Source organism: Anas acuta, chromosome 5 (genome assembly GCF_963932015.1).
Source record: "Anas acuta chromosome 5, bAnaAcu1.1, whole genome shotgun sequence".
NCBI classification, from domain to species: Eukaryota; Metazoa; Chordata; class Aves; order Anseriformes; family Anatidae; genus Anas; species Anas acuta.
This window is the reverse complement of record NC_088983.1, coordinates 744,249-760,717: the sequence shown is the minus strand read 5'-3', so window position 1 is coordinate 760,717 and position 16,469 is coordinate 744,249. Positions and strand designations below refer to the sequence as shown.

The 16,469-nt window shown below is 48.3% G+C and overlaps 2 long non-coding RNA genes across 4 annotated transcripts; both read right to left on the bottom strand.

Annotated features, from left to right (window-relative positions):
- Positions 1-1,873: 1,873 nt before the first annotated feature.
- On the bottom strand, positions 1,874-5,355 carry LOC137856624 (uncharacterized). Its single transcript, XR_011096649.1, has 3 exons — positions 5,140-5,355; positions 4,995-5,062; positions 1,874-4,484 (listed from the first exon to the last, which is right to left on the bottom strand). It is a non-coding gene; the product is annotated as an uncharacterized lncRNA (long non-coding RNA).
- Positions 5,356-5,386: 31 nt separating this feature from the next.
- Positions 5,387-14,710, bottom strand: LOC137856623 (uncharacterized). 3 transcript variants are annotated; one of them, XR_011096646.1, is made up of 4 exons: positions 14,670-14,710; positions 8,547-8,839; positions 6,159-7,986; positions 5,387-5,558 (listed from the first exon to the last, which is right to left on the bottom strand). It is a non-coding gene; the product is annotated as an uncharacterized lncRNA (long non-coding RNA). The 3 variants fall into 3 exon arrangements; XR_011096647.1 differs by having other exon boundaries at positions 5,387-6,270; positions 7,659-7,986; XR_011096645.1 differs by having other exon boundaries at positions 5,387-7,986.
- Positions 14,711-16,469: the final 1,759 nt, after the last annotated feature.

Genomic DNA, 16,469 nt, shown 5'->3' with positions numbered 1-16,469 from the left:
CGCGGCAGGATGCAAAGCAAATGTACGGTTCCAGATGTGACACTGGGCACCTGTCAGTTCCACCACCAGCTGAGCATCAGCACACACCAGGTGCTTGATTACAAGCACCTCATTAAGGAGATACGCTATGAATACGTTGTAAAATTTGTGTTCATGAAAATGCGGACTGGAGAGTCACATTCCGGCTGTAGTTCTCCCAGCTACAACACAACTACAAACAGCCCAGCTTTGTCATCGGAGAAGTACATTTGTCTCCTACTCTTCACTTTCAGAGCTCTCATAAACCCTCATTGCTCTGATGCTAACACCTTTTAATTCTCACTTACTAAATATATTCACAGTCACATTACACAGATCTGCTTTTAGCACAACACCATCCCTTAGTTTAATTAAATCTTCTCCCTTTTTTATGTTTATTCCAATGCTGCATTTATAGAGAGGACATACATCTTCCCCTTGCTTTTGCTTTCCTTTGCCAAGCACCCTCACCAGCCCAATTTATCTTGATGTGATCCACGAGGAAATGAGCAGCACCAGCCCAAGGAGTCATCGTCAGCAGCTGAGCAAACAGCAGCACCTCATGCAGACACCCTCCATCGCCTGCACCTCTGGGGAGCACGGTGGTGGCCGTGGGCTGGGTGCCAGAGCAGTGGCAGTGGAGGGGGGGCAGGCACAAGCACCCCAGGGACCTGGCGTGGCCCCAGGGCCAGCTCACACCACTCGTGGGCAGAGGAGCTCCACGTGGCCTTGCCACAGAGAGCACAGTTCAAAATTACGCTTTGAATTCCACTCCTAATGTACAAAGATGTTTGTTTATTTTAATGTGTGGGTACAAAAATGAAGTGACACATTGTGCAGGGCAGTACTGTGATAAATGCTCAACACCCAGCCTGTCACTGCACTGCAGGACGTAGTGCCGGGTCTGCGGAGAGCTGATGGCTTCCACTGAAATTACTGACCGCCCCTAAGGCTGCTAAATAATAAGACATCCTTGACCAAATGATATTTTCATCCAGCTTTCATAAGATCAGAAAATCCAGACTATCTGTCCAGCCATGCTTCCAGGAACTCATTGACTTCAATAACGCTCGGACTGAAAATAGAATCTGTGCAGAAAAAGGATGAAAGCAAGGCAAACAGTTAGGACTGAGCAGGTAGGCGATCCTACAACACAGTAATGATGCACAAAAAATCAATACGCTCTCCAACAAATATTTGCCACCTCCCACGTTGTTGCCTAAGTACGAGCCCTCACTAACAAAGGATACATTTTTTCCTATTGGCTTCATATTCAATTATCAGGTAAATCTCTCTCTCATTTCCAGTTATCATTTTTGCATATTTTTCCTGACCTAAATTCCTGAAATGAATCCATTTATTTATTTTAAATTTGCAGGTGGAAATTTGGAAAACAGACTTAAGCAAACACAAGTCATCAGTCATTTACAAAGCTTATACATTAATCAGATACACATCTCAGACTCAAAGCACTGTTGTCAACTTAAGTTAGCTTTTTAACAAGCTTTGGGCTTGCCTTTTTTTTTCCCTCTCTTTTCAGATCTTAGGAAGAAAGTGTGCACCTAAATGTTTGCCTGGCTTTTTCCCATTTCTACAACGTGATCTAATTACAGATTGGATCTCTCCTTTACTGGGAGGTGATGGGCACTGGGACAGGCTGCCCAGAGGGGCTGTGCAGCCTTCACTGGAGATATCCAAACCCTGCTCTGGGTGACCCTGCTGGGCAGGGGGGTTGGACTGGGTGATTTCAGAGGTCCCTTCCCACCTCAGCCGTTCTGTGATTCCGTATGGTGCTGTATTTTGGATTTAGGATGAGAACAGTACTGATAAGGCGCTGACAGTTCCTTAAGGACCTTTCAGTTTCCTATTCTGCCCTGCCAGCAAGGGGGCTGGGGGTGTGCAAGGAACTGGGAGGGGACGGAGCCAGGACAGCTGACCCAAACTGGCCCAAGGGATATTCCTCTCCATCCCACATGGCATCACGCTGAGCAAGCCCTAGGGGGTGGCTGGCAGGGGTGGGGGGGAGACTGCTGCTTAGGGATGGGCTGGGAGTGGGTCGGCAGGGGGTGATAAATTGCATTGTGCATCACTTGCTTTGTACTTTCTAATATTGTTTGCATTATTATTTCTCTTCATTTTCTGTCCTGCCACATCAAACCACAACATTCTCCAAAGAGGACTTCTGCACACCAGCTGTTTCCTTGTAGGAAGAATTAGCAGGCACTGAGAAGTGCTGGAACACTTGAGTAAATTGGCACCTGCTACAGCAAACAATGATTCTGTCAATGAAGATAACACAGCTGGTTACAATATTACACGAGCGCTCTGACCACTCCCCTGACTTCATTGTAGTCACCGCATCTGAACAGCGAAGGGCCCTGACATACATGAACATAGGAAATGTCACCGGAGAGGTGCCTCCCCTCCAGCACCCCCATCTAGCACAGCACTCCTGCGAGGACGGTTTCACATCAGGTGTGGTAGGAAACCTAGCGAGAGGGAATAGCCCCATTAAGATGATCTTATCCAGCCATCTTACTGCTATTACAAATATACTCCAATTAAAAAAAAAAAAAAAAAAAAAAAAAGAGAGAAGATCTATATCTGAAAAGCGTCATATAAAAAACTATTAGCCACCAGTGGTCTGATAAATTCTGATTGCAAATACGGATAGCACCTCAATATGATATCAAAATTGTATTGAAACACTTAAAATGAATAAGACTTTCATCTGAATTGCTAAAATTTGTGTTCCCCAGCTGATTTACTTCAGGTGTGGCCTCACCAGGGCTCACATTCAGATATAATAGATAATTTTGGAACTGATTCACAGATATCTGCAGAATTCTGATCACTAAAGTCTGCAGAACGACGCAATGAACATCGCCCATACTGTCTCCTACACTCCAATTCAGTCATCTTACATCAAGTAGCGAACACATTTTTTTTTTGGTATATAACAAAAAGAAAAAAAAACACCAAAGGATCTGATTTCTGTTCTTACCTTAGAACAGCAGCGATAGTTACAAATATGATCTAAATACATCACAAAGCACACCTGGCAGCATCATGCCCACAGACACTAAGGGCTCTCGCACACATACACGCAAACACAAAGTGAGCTTTGCATTCTGTCACAGGGTTAGCTGGCATTTCATGACTGCAAGTTCTTACATTAAGATGATCAAAGAAATAAAAAGCATTTTGAATAGTTAATGATGAAAAATAGCTTAAATGTTCATAAAAGCTTCATTTTTTGTCATTTGCTTGGAGTCTTTCAATGGTTTATAAAAAAAGCATTAACACTAAAGAACTGAACTATCGATCATTTTGGTAGTTGTTACAATTAAAATTACAAAGTAAAAGACATTATAATAAAACTCTGCTTACACGTCCTTATCATTCCTGCTGCTGGCCGTTCGGCAGCCTGGCCCCACCAGGAGGCAGGGGCTCTGCTCTCTGGTTGGACCATCACCAGGAACAAACAGAAAACAAACAGATCAACCAAAACCAACAAAACAAACAAACAAACAAAACAAAACAAACAAACAAAAAAAGAACCTTGAGAGCACTGCAGTGCCTGACAAGGGAACAAGGAATATCCCTTCCTCATAACAGGAGGGAGATCTCAAGACAAAGCATGAAGCTGGTGCAGGACCTTACATGCAAGTTATAAGGCCTCTGTTAACTGAGAACGGGATTTGTGGTGAGGGAGCCAGTGGTGCCCCTCTCCCATTGTTATTCACAGTTCCAAGAGGTCACAAGCAGGCAAGATAATGACAAACACACCATGTTTTGTATTTCGTTCTCATCCTGCTTACACGATATGGGTGCACAATGCTCTTTTTCTGTAACACAAGACATGGAAATCTCTCCATGTGGTGCTTCAGCCACCAGCCTCATCTCTGCTTTTTAAAGCACATGAACAGTAAATTCCTTTTTGTGCCCCTTCCACCCTCCTGAGAGCAGAACTCTTGTAGCACACCTCAGCACAGTGCAGGAGCTGCTGTGCTCCTCACACAGCTCCGTCAGGGCAGCTGGCTGTAGGATGAGCTACAGCAAAGCAACTCCAAGTGCTCTGAACCTGCCCAAGACCTCATCCACTCTGCTGCCTCTTGCAGCAGCCTCGGTGTGACAAATATCACTTCAGAGGAGCTGAATGCAGCCACCAGGCTTGCACAAGGGCTTCCAGTGCTATCAGCTCCTCAGCACAAAGGGAGGCTGTAAGATGGGGCTGGAGCTCCAAGCCCATCCCAGCCGCAGCCCGGGGCGCTGAGCAGCCCCGCAGCAGGCACCAGGCTGGGTCTGTGCTGAGCTGGGGAGGGCAGGATTGCTGCTCGGTGCCAGCAGCACCTCCAGTGCTCACCACTGGGTCCAGGTACGTGTTTGAAGATACACAGGAACACCAAAGCACCCACTGGAAAGGATGTGGTTTAACTCCTCTTCAGTGCCAAGGGTCTCAGCCTCTGAAGAAAGGGTTAATGGCTGCCGGCTTAATTAGTGCAACATGAATGAACAACATTTTTGTGAGCTTGAGGGTAAATTAAGACAACGTTTAGTTCTGCTTCTTATTAGCTCTGCATAAATTCTCCCAGGAGCCTAATTAGCTCTGTCACAGTAAACATCTCCTCTGTTTACACAGGGGAACGCATTCCTGTTCTGTGGGTTTTGCCCCTGCAATAAGCAGCTTTAGGAAGTGCTGCCCCCTCCCAGCCCTCCCGTAGGGCACTGGGTGCCTCAGCGCAGGGTCTGCTGCCCCATACCCCCCACCCTGGCTGTGAGCAGCTCCCTGCAGCCAGCACACAGCCACCTCTGTGACCCCCAGCCCCCCGCCAGCACAGGGGCAGGGGGCTCAGCTGGACACCCCAGGGCCTGCTCCCTTACGCTCCCTTGGCACTGGGACATGGGGCTCCAGGAGGCAGCAGGCTTCCAGCCACGCAGCTCCCCGTGAGTTAACAGGCTGCATTGCCACTTACCCAAGCAAGCAAGCTGGGCTTGCCAAGGCAAACTTGTTTCCCCCCAGGCAGTCTTCAAAATAAAGTGCCTATAAGGAAAAATAAATAAAAAAAGAAAGAAAAAGCCAACACCTGGGAACACTATCAAGAGATAGTGGACTCTTACACTGGGAAGAAAGAATTGACCGATTTCAAGCCTTCTTTTCAGATCTGGGCACTTCCCGCATGTGAAATCATTGCAGCACACAGCTTATCTCCTGGGCTTCTCTCCAGCCCAAGGTAGGCCAGATTACTTCCCCTATCAGTGTTTGTGCTGGAATCCCGCTGCCTGGCAGGGAGCAGGAGCTGCAGCTGCTGCTGAAGCTGGTGGTGGTGGCGTGCTGCCAGCAGCCCCGGGTCTGGTGGGACCGGCCGTGTCTGTCACAAGGAGTAACGTCCCGGCCACGCGACCTCTGGTTATCCATGGGATTTCCACAGTAAGTATCTGCATCTCTCCACTGCCACCAGCGCATCTTCAAGCTACTGCCACCACTCCGGGATTTTATAATGCAGAAACTTCTCTTCCTGAGAGTAACAGCCGTACACCTTGAAGGAATAATCACAAGTAAAATTGGCTCTGTACATTAATTATCTTTAGACATTTGCTCCAAAGTGCAGGCAGTCATTTTTATGTTTTAACATTTATAGTTCTGTACAAAGCAGTTCGTTATGCAGAAAGATCTCAATTCAGTCAGGTTCTCTCTCCCCTCTCAGTTTTTATGTGGAGCTTCCAGACCTTTTACTCTGAAGGAAGGTCTCAGCTCAGTGCTGTCAGGAAGGTGCTGTAGCTCACGGAGCAGTGCGGTGAGGGGTGACCCCCGTTCTGTGTTGGGTGCTGTTGGTCCCCATCCCACTGTCAGCCTTCCCCTAGTCCTGGGCCAAGACATTAAGAACTGACCCCAAGATGCTACCCGTAACTCTGGATTTCCTGATGCTGAGCACAGCCTCCTGAGCCCCAAGCCCCTCTGAGCCCCCCACCCACCTGCAGCTCCCCGCAGGGATGCTGCTGGAGACCACGGCTGCTGTCTGCAGCCTGGCTGGGCGATGCTTGCTGCTCTCCTTTTAGCTGGTAAGATAAGGTTTAGAATGAAAGTTGTGCAGGCTAGATAGTAGGAAGAATTATTGACTACAAAATTGTGAACACACCTTTTGGAGCCTTTTCATCACTCATTACAGTGAGTTACCAGCCAGACACCAGCCACACTAGTGTTCAGCATTACGGTGGTGTATTTAACATCAGGTCTGGAGGGTGGATCACCTGAGAAATACAAGGGAACAGTCTCTGCAATATGACTTGTTGGCAATCGCATTTTTAGTACCCTTCACTACCAGAAATAGTGTATGAAGTGTTTGGCAACTCTCAGGCAAAGTTCTCCGGGTGAAGAAATAAAAAAAGGCTCAAGTCGCAGGGCTGCCAACAGACCCCCTCCAGCTCAGCAGGGAGCAGGGCATTAGGGGCTGCTGGGCCCCGTGGGTGCCGCCAGGGACACCGTGTGCCACCGGGACACGGGTGGGTCCTGCTGCCCCTGCACAGCGGCACTGCGGCCTCACAAGGCCAGGCAGGTCCCAGCCCCGGTGCCTTGGTGCGCTGGGAGCTGTCACCACACAGCTGTGTCACCTCACGTAGCCTGCCTGAGCCTGGGCTAGACAAAGCAAAGGGGATGATTGCTCCAAAGCCTACCACAGCAGCACGTGTGGTCTGTGATGGCTGCTGCAGCAGAGATGGGCGCACGCTGTGACTGGGGCATAGGGATACTCACGCAGCAGGAGCACACATCTGTGTCAGGGTGTAGGCACAAAGAGCATTTCTCGTTAGCTCAGGAGAGTATGAAAGCTCCCAGGAACCTCACACTGCTGTTCTCTCTGCCCTAGAGTGCTCTCCTAGCTCCAACAGATTTCTCTGGAGTCTGATTAAACTCATCATTTGTCACTGAAAATGTCATAAAATATTTATGACACAGCTGATATTTAAAGATCACAGCAGAAATTTCTAATAACCACTGTAATTCAGTGGAAGCACAATCTGATTGACACAGCCAGAAAATTGAAATACTAGAGCAAAGAAACACTCTGATGTGCCCACTAATTAGTTATCCCCAATTCCTGGGGTAAAACTTGCACACTCAGACCCTATCCAAACCCTTCTGTGTAGCCACTACTGCTGTGCAGGACATCTGAGACGTGCAGACTGAGGCATGTTCCAATTTCCATTTGGAAGTTCTGCCTAGACTTAACATCATCAGGTTTTATGCTTCACGATGTTGCATAATCTAATTTGAATTCTTTCAGGGTTTTGCCCTCCAAACAGGAAATGATTAGAGGGTAATAAAGGACAATGGGGAAAATGCTTTGTTTTCCTTGTTTTCGATGCACTGCCAGATCACAACATGCCTTCTATTAGGAAAAGGAAGGAAAAGCCTTCCCCATCTTCTGGCAGAGCTCAAGGTCACCTCTCAGAGCTCTGTCCTCCCACCACAAGCTCAAGGACCTTTGTTTACACATTGTTGGTCAACTTAAAGGAAATAAGGCTCCAAGAATGTTATTTTAAAGCTGTTGTCTCTGCTATTACTTGCCACAGATAAAGTTACCTAACTAATATTTAATGGCTGATCGTTGAGCTGGGATTGAAGAATTCTGACTGCCCACCTAAATGTCATTGGCGTCATTCTCATGCTTGTTTTATGCATCCTGGACGTGTTGGAGGAGAGTTACTTCAGCCCAGAGGCCTGACTTCCCTGGCACTGAAATCTTGCAGACCCTCAGGGACAGACCGTTCACAGCTCTTTCATGCCCAGAGCTGATTAAAGCCATCTCCCACATTTGTTATACAAATGCAAACGAGTAATTGACTCTGTACTGAAGGCAGGAAATTCTTCAGCCTCTCTCTGCACCAGCTTTACTCTTAGGGAACTTTCATCGACTCAGTACAGGTGAGGAGAAATTCTGCTGACAATTTTGCAATTGGAAGTGTTTTCTGGAAAAACAAACAAACAAACAAACAACATTAAAAAACAAACAACAACAATGAGCTTTCAATACAGTAAGACCTGCAGGAAAGATTTCTAAATTGCCACTGCTTTCCCACAGAAGTGCATTTTACAGCAGAGGAAAATAGTGCACTCATTTTTTATTTTGGGTTTAACGTGTTCTTCAGCTCTAGTTTCTAACATGGTACATAAAACTCTTTCCTTAACTTAGAGTTGAAGAGTTATAGTTGCATCACTACTTAAAAAAAAAAAAAAAAAATCAGATGTTCAGTTAGTTGGGATAAAATGGCTTTTTAATAGCCTGCACCATTAACTACAGATATTTTAAAACTATAAAAGAGAGCTGTAATAATAACAAATTGTTCAAGAAAAAAAGGCAACTGATGTAACTGCTTCAAAGTAGGGAGGCAAAAAACAGAATATTTTTTTCATAGAAATGAATGAGTCACAGTAGAACATCTATGATCGTAGAAAAACACTAGATTTAGTCACTGGTAAATAACACAGTTATGAAGGAACAAATACAAAAGGATTCCTCACCACTCACCTGGAGACTTCTACAGTCAGAAGGTATCTTTGTGATTACACAGCCCTGGCACTGGGCCTCCTGGTGGCATTTCCTCCCTGAATGGGATGAGCTCCTTCACAAAAAGCACAGTTGAGCCCACCCAAGCAAGCCTTGTGACTTGGAGGAGGATGTTCCAAGAACTGAGTATCCTCACTGCTGGAAGTGATGCATTTATTTCCTGAATTTGTTCATTTTCAGATGAAGTCATTGCACACTCATACCTTTATCTTGTTCTCTGAAGATCCATTTATTCCACGTCACCACGTAGATATCTATAGACAAGAGACTTTAAGGTGTTTTGATTAAAAAAAAAAAAAAAAGCTGAACTCCTTAAGCCTTTCTATATGGAATGTACAAAATCTCCCCTTGTTGTTTGACCTTCACATGGAAGCACCTGCAGGTATCAGGCATGGGCATGGCTCTACTGATGGACTTCCAGTTTCTGTGCAGGTCGCTTTTATGAGGCTTCTCTGTCTGCATGGCCCTAGATCACAGAGGCACTTTAAGTCACAACATCACACTCATTCACCCTAAACTTGTGGATAAATTCAGTTTTCAAGAGATTCAAGACGTCTCCAGCTGAGCATCTAACTTACACAGGAGTAACATCAAAGCTTCACAAGGCTGACACGGGTCTTGCCTGGTTGAGCCCTGAACACCCCCAGGAATGCAGCCCCCAGCCTCCCTGAGCCTCTCCTCCTGTGTTTGACCACCTCAGGATGAAGGCTTTTCCCTACATCTACCTGGCACGTTCCTTGCTGCTGTTCCTGCCACTGCCTCTCGTCCTTCCAGCGTACCTCAGGAGGCACCTGGCTCTTCCCCACAGGGAGCTGAAGGAGGTAGGAGGATCCTCCAGCCCTCCCCAGGGCTGCACAAACCTACTTCTCAGCCTCTCCTCACACAGTCCCATGCTCCAGCTTCAGTTTTGTAATCTTCTTTTGTTGTTTTGTTTTGAGTGGAGGGGCCACAATTCAATTTTCCCAGCTTCTCTTTGAGAGATACTTAATTACAGCTTTTTTTTTCCTTTCTTCCCCCCTTGCACATACTCCAAAAAGGCAAAGATTAAGATGGTCTACTATCAAAACATCTGAGACAGCTGTACAAATGGCTCCATAGGAATATCCCAGATGAGTAGATGGGCTATTAAACTCCATGTCTGTGGATTGGTCTAGCGCAGATCAAGAAGATAGCGATCAGCTGGTATTGTTCAGCAGCAGGGAAGCCATTTGTCTTCAATATGAACACAATGCTCCTATTGTTGCACATCAGCTAGGGACCAGCCCTGTTATTGTGGCATTGATTAGTTGGTTTTGAGAGGGCAGAGGAGAGGTCTGAGTTTTAAGCACAGCTGAAAATCACGTAAGGGAATGGTGAGCAGGGAACACGGCACAGGAGCAGCTTGCTAGAAGGGCTGTTCCAACGCCCTTGTACCTAGAACAACTCCATCGCTATCCAGAGGCAACAGCCCCACATCCTCTCCACATACGTGACCAGATGAAGAGAAGGCCAGCGTGCAGAGTGACCCCTGCACCTTTATACATGCCAGTACCTGGGTCAGCAAAGCACTTTTTTGTGTGTTTATGTGACCGGGCTGCTTGGCCTGGCGCGTCCCACATCTGCCCCAAGAGTAATGCTGTGGACGCAGGTCCTACCCCGTGTCCCAGCTGCAGGGGGGTGGCAGCCCTCCCCAGCAGCATGGAGGGTGCTTGGCCCAGCCTGGAGCATGGTGGTGCTTTGTCACACTCCCCAGCAAGGCTCAGGCAGATGAAGTCACCATGGGCCGTGGCAGTATGGGGTCAGAGCTGAGCACTGCAGCAGCTGGCAGTCCCTGTCTTGCACCCACGCTGGCCACCACTGAGAGCAGTTATCTTTGCTGCTTATCAGCAGTTGCCTCTTGTATTTTTCCTGAATTGCCGCAAATACCCACGAGATCTGGGATGGGATCCTGGCACTGCCACCACACCATGCAGCACCGGACCTGCTGCTGCGCTCCTCAGCGGGACCTCCCCAGGGCAGTGCTTTCCAGATCCAGCAACCAGGTGCTGTACCGGCATCAGGAAACTATGAGTAGTGTCTGAGAACAGCTTCCAGTGATCTTACCCATAAAGCTCCCAGCCTAATAAATGTAAGTAGGAATGTCACTTTCGTTTAATCCTTCCTGACTTCCTCGCACACACACACGATTTGGCCCGCACTTTCATTACTCCTGGTGTCACCAGGGTTATGCTGCAACTCAAGCCATTCACGCTGTGTCCAGCTGTGGTGGAAGCATAAGGAGTAAAGCTGTTACCAGCCCCATGGGCAGCAGGGCACCAGTCCTGCAGTCCTGTGTGGGCACACAGCTGCACCGAATGGGCTCTGGCATTCGCTGCACAAGTGGGCTCCCAGCAGCAGCACCACGCCAGGACGCTGCATGCAGCCAAGCAGTAAAGGCAAAAAAGGTGACAGGATGGGAGATAGAGCCAGCTGCATCCCCATCGCACCGAGACCAAGACTCAGCACTCAGGAGATGCTCAACTCTGCATTGATTCCGCATGCAGAAACAGGTTGAAAAGAAACAGTGACAAAATATCACAGAAGCAGCAGTGACGGAGTCCTGATTCATGGGTCCCCCTCTACCGCCTAATTTGTTGTTTTGAAAGAGATCAATGCCGTTGATCTCTGCCAAAATTATGGATATGCTACTATTTGTAGATCAGTTCAGTGCATTTACAATCCCACGAGAAATCTCGCTGCCGAATTTACTCATTTTCTCATTGATACTGACAACAGTAAGCACTCCTCTCCAACACCTGGTTCTGAGGCCAAAGATCCCGAGGAAATTCTGCATCTAAAAAAGCAACCCCAGCACAAACAGCTTTGTGACATTAAGCAAATCAAACCTCAGCCTTACCCTGCTCTTTGTCCCTACCCTGCAAAGGAACCAGCAAACACCATCTTCTCTTTGCTGGTTACTTCCAGACCAGTGCCCTAGGCAGGGCTGCAAACTGCTGCTCATGTAACGCACCTGGCTGTTCTGGGACTGATACCGCATTAGATCTAGGAAGGAAACCTCACTAATTACTGCTTTGAAAATTAACTGTTTCTGCTGATGTTTATATTTAACTATTATTATCATCATGCCTGAACTCCCCGGTTTTTGCACTGAACACACACACACACACCCTCTGACCCCGTCTCCACCACATGGAAACTAGCTCATGCTGCCCCTAAACCAGAAGAACATGGAAACTAGGTATGTGGCCGAGCTCATTTCTTTCACTGCAAAAACCTGTTTGGAGCACAGCTTTGCTGCCCACCTTGTCTCCATCATCCATAAAATGCCACCATTTACTGCACACGTGGACATGACCGCTCTCGGGGTAGCTGACTTGCAGGATGTCTGTCTTTGCAGTCCTGCCACAATGCAGCCGGTGCTTAGCGCTAGGAAATCTCATGGTTTTCTGACTGCTGCAGGCTGTAGGAACATTTTTCATAAAGAAATGATGCTCTCTTCCTCTCACACACTCTTCCTTTTGTTTGCAGGCATGACCTACAAATAGCAGCTAGGTATTAAACTAAAGAAGAGTAAAACAGACAACTTGTTCACCAGAAATCCTTCTTCTGCAGTTTGACTTTGTGGCTTTGACCTAGTTTTCTTCACCCTATCTGAACTACTGGGTTGAAGAGAAAAGTGAAAAAGGACAGTTTCTTTGCAAATGTGGAAGTCAAGGACTTGTCTTAGAGGAAAAAAAATCAGCTCATTTCGCATTCCTTCAGGGACTTTGAACCCATGGTCTTTCCAGCCTGGACCTCTTCCTCTTTGTAAGAACTCGGGTGTTTGACGTTTTTCTCACTTGTAAGCACCCCACCTGAGAGTGCTGAGCCTGTCCGGAGCACCAAGGTGCAGAACGGCTGCAGCAGCTGCATCCTCTCAGGACTTCGACTGCGCAAGCAGGTACAGAGAAAACTGAGGGCACAACCTGCACCCAGAGCACCCACAGAACACCCCATGCAATGTGGCAAGGAGCGTATTTACAAGGGAGAAGTAGCAACCTTACAGGAACAAGAAGTACAGCAGAAATAAAAAAATAAAATTCCTTAAGAGCTCTGTTGATGCATTGTGTCCCAAATAATGCATGCTTTGGTACAGTGGGACCATTTTATATAGCAGCTAAAAGCATCTAAATCCACTCTGATACGTTCCAGAAGCACAGTGACTCAGTTGCATATGTTAGCTCATCTGTCTCCTCTTCAGATACATTTTCATCACTCAAATTCCAAGGTTATATAATTTGGGGTCACACCAGGGATCCAGTGCACGGTGCAGCCCAAGGATCGCCCATCTGTACGGAGGATTTTTACTCACAAGGCGGCAGAGCTGGGAGATGAGAATAAGCCTTCAGATGGTGACGTATGTGACAAGTTGCTGAGAGAGCTAAAGCCAGACAGAGCATCTCATTTGCTATGAATTGAGTAATTACATGACTCTAGGTCCAAACAGGCTTTTTATTAAGAAAATAGTTTATTTAGATTCTACAGCTGCAATTAATGCTGAACTGGCCCAGCTTTTCTGAAGCTCCTCCAAAGCTTCTTTCAAGCTGTGCTTGCTTCTCCTTTATATCCCATACTGATGCCTGCCTACACAGAGCTATTTTGAAATCAACAGAATAATATGAATTAAATATTTATATCAACAAATACTCAGTTGAGTGTTGCCTTCCATACTGCTAGTTGATGTACAGATCTGCACCAGACACCTCTCCTCCACAGGAGAGATTATTTCCTTTCAGTGTGAAGCAAACTGGTCAACTGAACACAAAGCATAAGCTTTACCCACCTGTTACCTAATGCAGTTGCACTAAAACCAGCTTTAAATATTGTTAGATAAATGATGCTTTTTGATCATAGGAACATTTGACTTTTGACACTTGCATAATGCTTACAGCAGACACAAGGGACACAGCACCAGCTCCGTCACCCTGCTCCAGTGCCCCCTCTCAGCCCAACACACAGCACAGGGAGAGCTGCTGCCAGCCCCGTTCCTCCCCGTGCACCTTCCCACCTACAGCAACCCCAGCTCTGGGCTGAGAAGTGAGCGCACTCCAGACGTAGCTAAGGGTTTTGCCACCACCAGCCAGCCTCCCAGGGACAAGCTGCCCCACCTGTGCCACCATCGCTGCCCCCAGATGTACGCACAGCTCCCAGGCAAGGCCCAGGCTGCTCCTCACCCCTTACACAGCACGGTCACCTTGCATACAGCACAGGTTTGGGACATGGCAAACCCCTAGTCAGCGCAGGGAATCTAACTGCTCTGCTACCCTGACACGTAAAGCCTTTTACATGCTGATGGGCAAGAGTTAAGTGCACATCAGCAAGAAGCTCATACCTGCAGAGCGAGCATCTGCACTATCAGTGAGGTGTGCTAACCTGGATTTTTCCACAGACACACAGGCAAAGCTTCTTAACCTGTAGCACCCAGACAACAAGGCGACAGGCTAAGCATCACCATTGTACTACAGAGAAAGCTGAATGCAATATCACGGGGCTGTGCAAAGTCTGCGGGTCCCGGTCTGCAGGGTCCCTGGCAGTTGCTGCTTTCCAAGGAACAGCTCTCCCATCGACACCCTTGGGAGATCCATTTCATTCCCACAAAGCCACTGGGCTGGAGGAAATGCGATTATTTCACCACAGAGCTCAGTTCACCCACTATACGTAACCTGCCCTCATCCATTATTTCACAGCCTGCGATTTGTATTCACTAACTCCACACCCGCCACCAGGACACGTAACAAAGCACACCTGCAGCAGAGTAAGAAAATATCCCTGCGGGACCCCGCTAAGAACCACTTATATGAAATCACACCTCCTTTACCTACCGCTTATTTTCCAGACCTGTTAACTAAATCAATTTTCTGATACATTTAGCATGAGCAGCCCAGGCACTGCCGAGGGCTAATCCTCCCGCACCCAGCGCTGCCACCTCCAGCACACGGCGATGGGGAGCACCCCGGGGCCACCCCTGCCCAAACCCCATCCATCTCCTCCCACAGCACCCCACACGCCCGTCCCACCCCTCCTGCCAGGGGCTGCACAGCCTCACTCAGCATTTGTTCCTCCTACCCTCACTGCCAGACATCTCCCCAGTCACTACTTTTCCCATCACAGCAGGACCTGACCAAGACGTATTTAGCTTGGGATGCCCAGTAACCCCAGAACCCTCTGACGAGGGCTGGCAGCTGCTCCTCGTCCTGCGTTAGTGAGCCCATTAGCTCCTACGTGCCCGGCATTCCCAGCACAGGCCTCCAGCACTGCATGGGCTGGAAGCAGCCACAGCCCTGACACACAGCCAGGCCGCATCCCGCCAGCCCAGCCACCATCCGTGGGTGGCAATGCATTTCTGCCACTGTTTAATAGAGGCACAGCTTTTGCCTAATGTTTTTAAACAGCAACATCGTGTGAGGCAGCGATTGACTTGCCACAAAGAATTGCCTGAGCTATGCTGCATCGCCCTTTTGCACGCCTTTAGCCCATGACACATGCAAGGCAGAGGGCAGGAGCCTGCAGCTTCCCGTGTCCCTGTGCGTGGTTTTGGCGAGCCCCCTGCCCGGGGGAGATGAAGCCTGCCCCAGGACACTGCCCTCGCCCCTTTGCCCATGGGCAGAGCCAGGCTGAGCCACCCACACCAGGCGAGGCTCTGCCAGCAGCTTCAGCTTGCAGGGGCTGACGCAGAGCAGCCCCCTTGAGAGCCGGGGTCAGCAGTGCTGATCTCCAGAAAATGCTCCTCGGTTGTGCTGGAACTTCTCTGGGAGGGGCTGCTGTCAGTCTGCTTCGCCTGAATTTCTCGGTTCACCCAAGCACACGCTGAGCATGCAGGCGAGGTGTGCGCTCACCCCCCCAGTGCTGCACTGCTCTCTTGTCTTCTGCCTGCACCTCCGGCTGCCTGCTGGCCTGCAGAGGGCCCGGGGGGCTTCCCCCACCCCAGCTGAGGCGCTTTGCACTATCACTTGCCCCTCCAGCAGAGCTGCCCTGCCTCATGCAGCTATTGTCACCTCTTCCATCCACTTTTGGGGATGTTTTTTTACCTTTTCTCCTGTACCAATCTAAGCTTTTCTCTTTTCCTTTGTGTCTCCGCTGCTCCCAGGGGCAGGGCAGGAGATGGCCTCATCCTGGCGGGGTGCAGCGCGGAGCTGGGAGCTGGCACAGCCAGCCCTGCTTGGAGCCCCGTCCTCTGCCTCGCTGCCGGCTGCCGTGCTGGGAGTGCTGCCCACAGGGCAGCTCCTGCTGCGGGTTAATTACCTTTGCTGGGCTTTATTCATTCTTTTATTGCACTCATTTTTTGTATTTATTTCCCTTCAGGACTCACAACTGGAATATCCAAATGAAAATGTGAAAGTTGGAAACCACAAGCATACGGTTTAGGCGGTTTGGGTTTTCTCACATAAGCAGTGCACTTTGTCTTGGAAATGCTCCGTAAAGGGCTGAGCTCACATTTACAGTAACGTTTGCACTAAATGAATGTTTTGCTGCACTGCAACACTGCTTCTGTTATTTGTATAGCTAAAGTTGCCACAAAAAACTCTTAAAAATGAAAACATTTTCAATACCTTGGTTATGTTTTGCTTTCATGCTTTTTTTCATTATTTTTTATAAGGTTGTATCTGGTACAGGAAAACAGCAAGCCGATAAGGAAAGGATTATTTACTCACAAGGAAGCTGTAAATGTTCTTTTTTCACTTTCTGAATGTAAATATTTGCTTTCTGGTGTTTGCTGAGAGGCATGTACTAGCTTCCAGACTGAAGAGCATCACCACAGATAAACAGCCCGCACGCTGGCAGCGGTACCCCTCGAAGCGTGCCGTGCAGCTTGCCATGGGCAGCGAGGCCACGCGCTGCCCCTGGGGATGGTTTTTGCCCAAAACC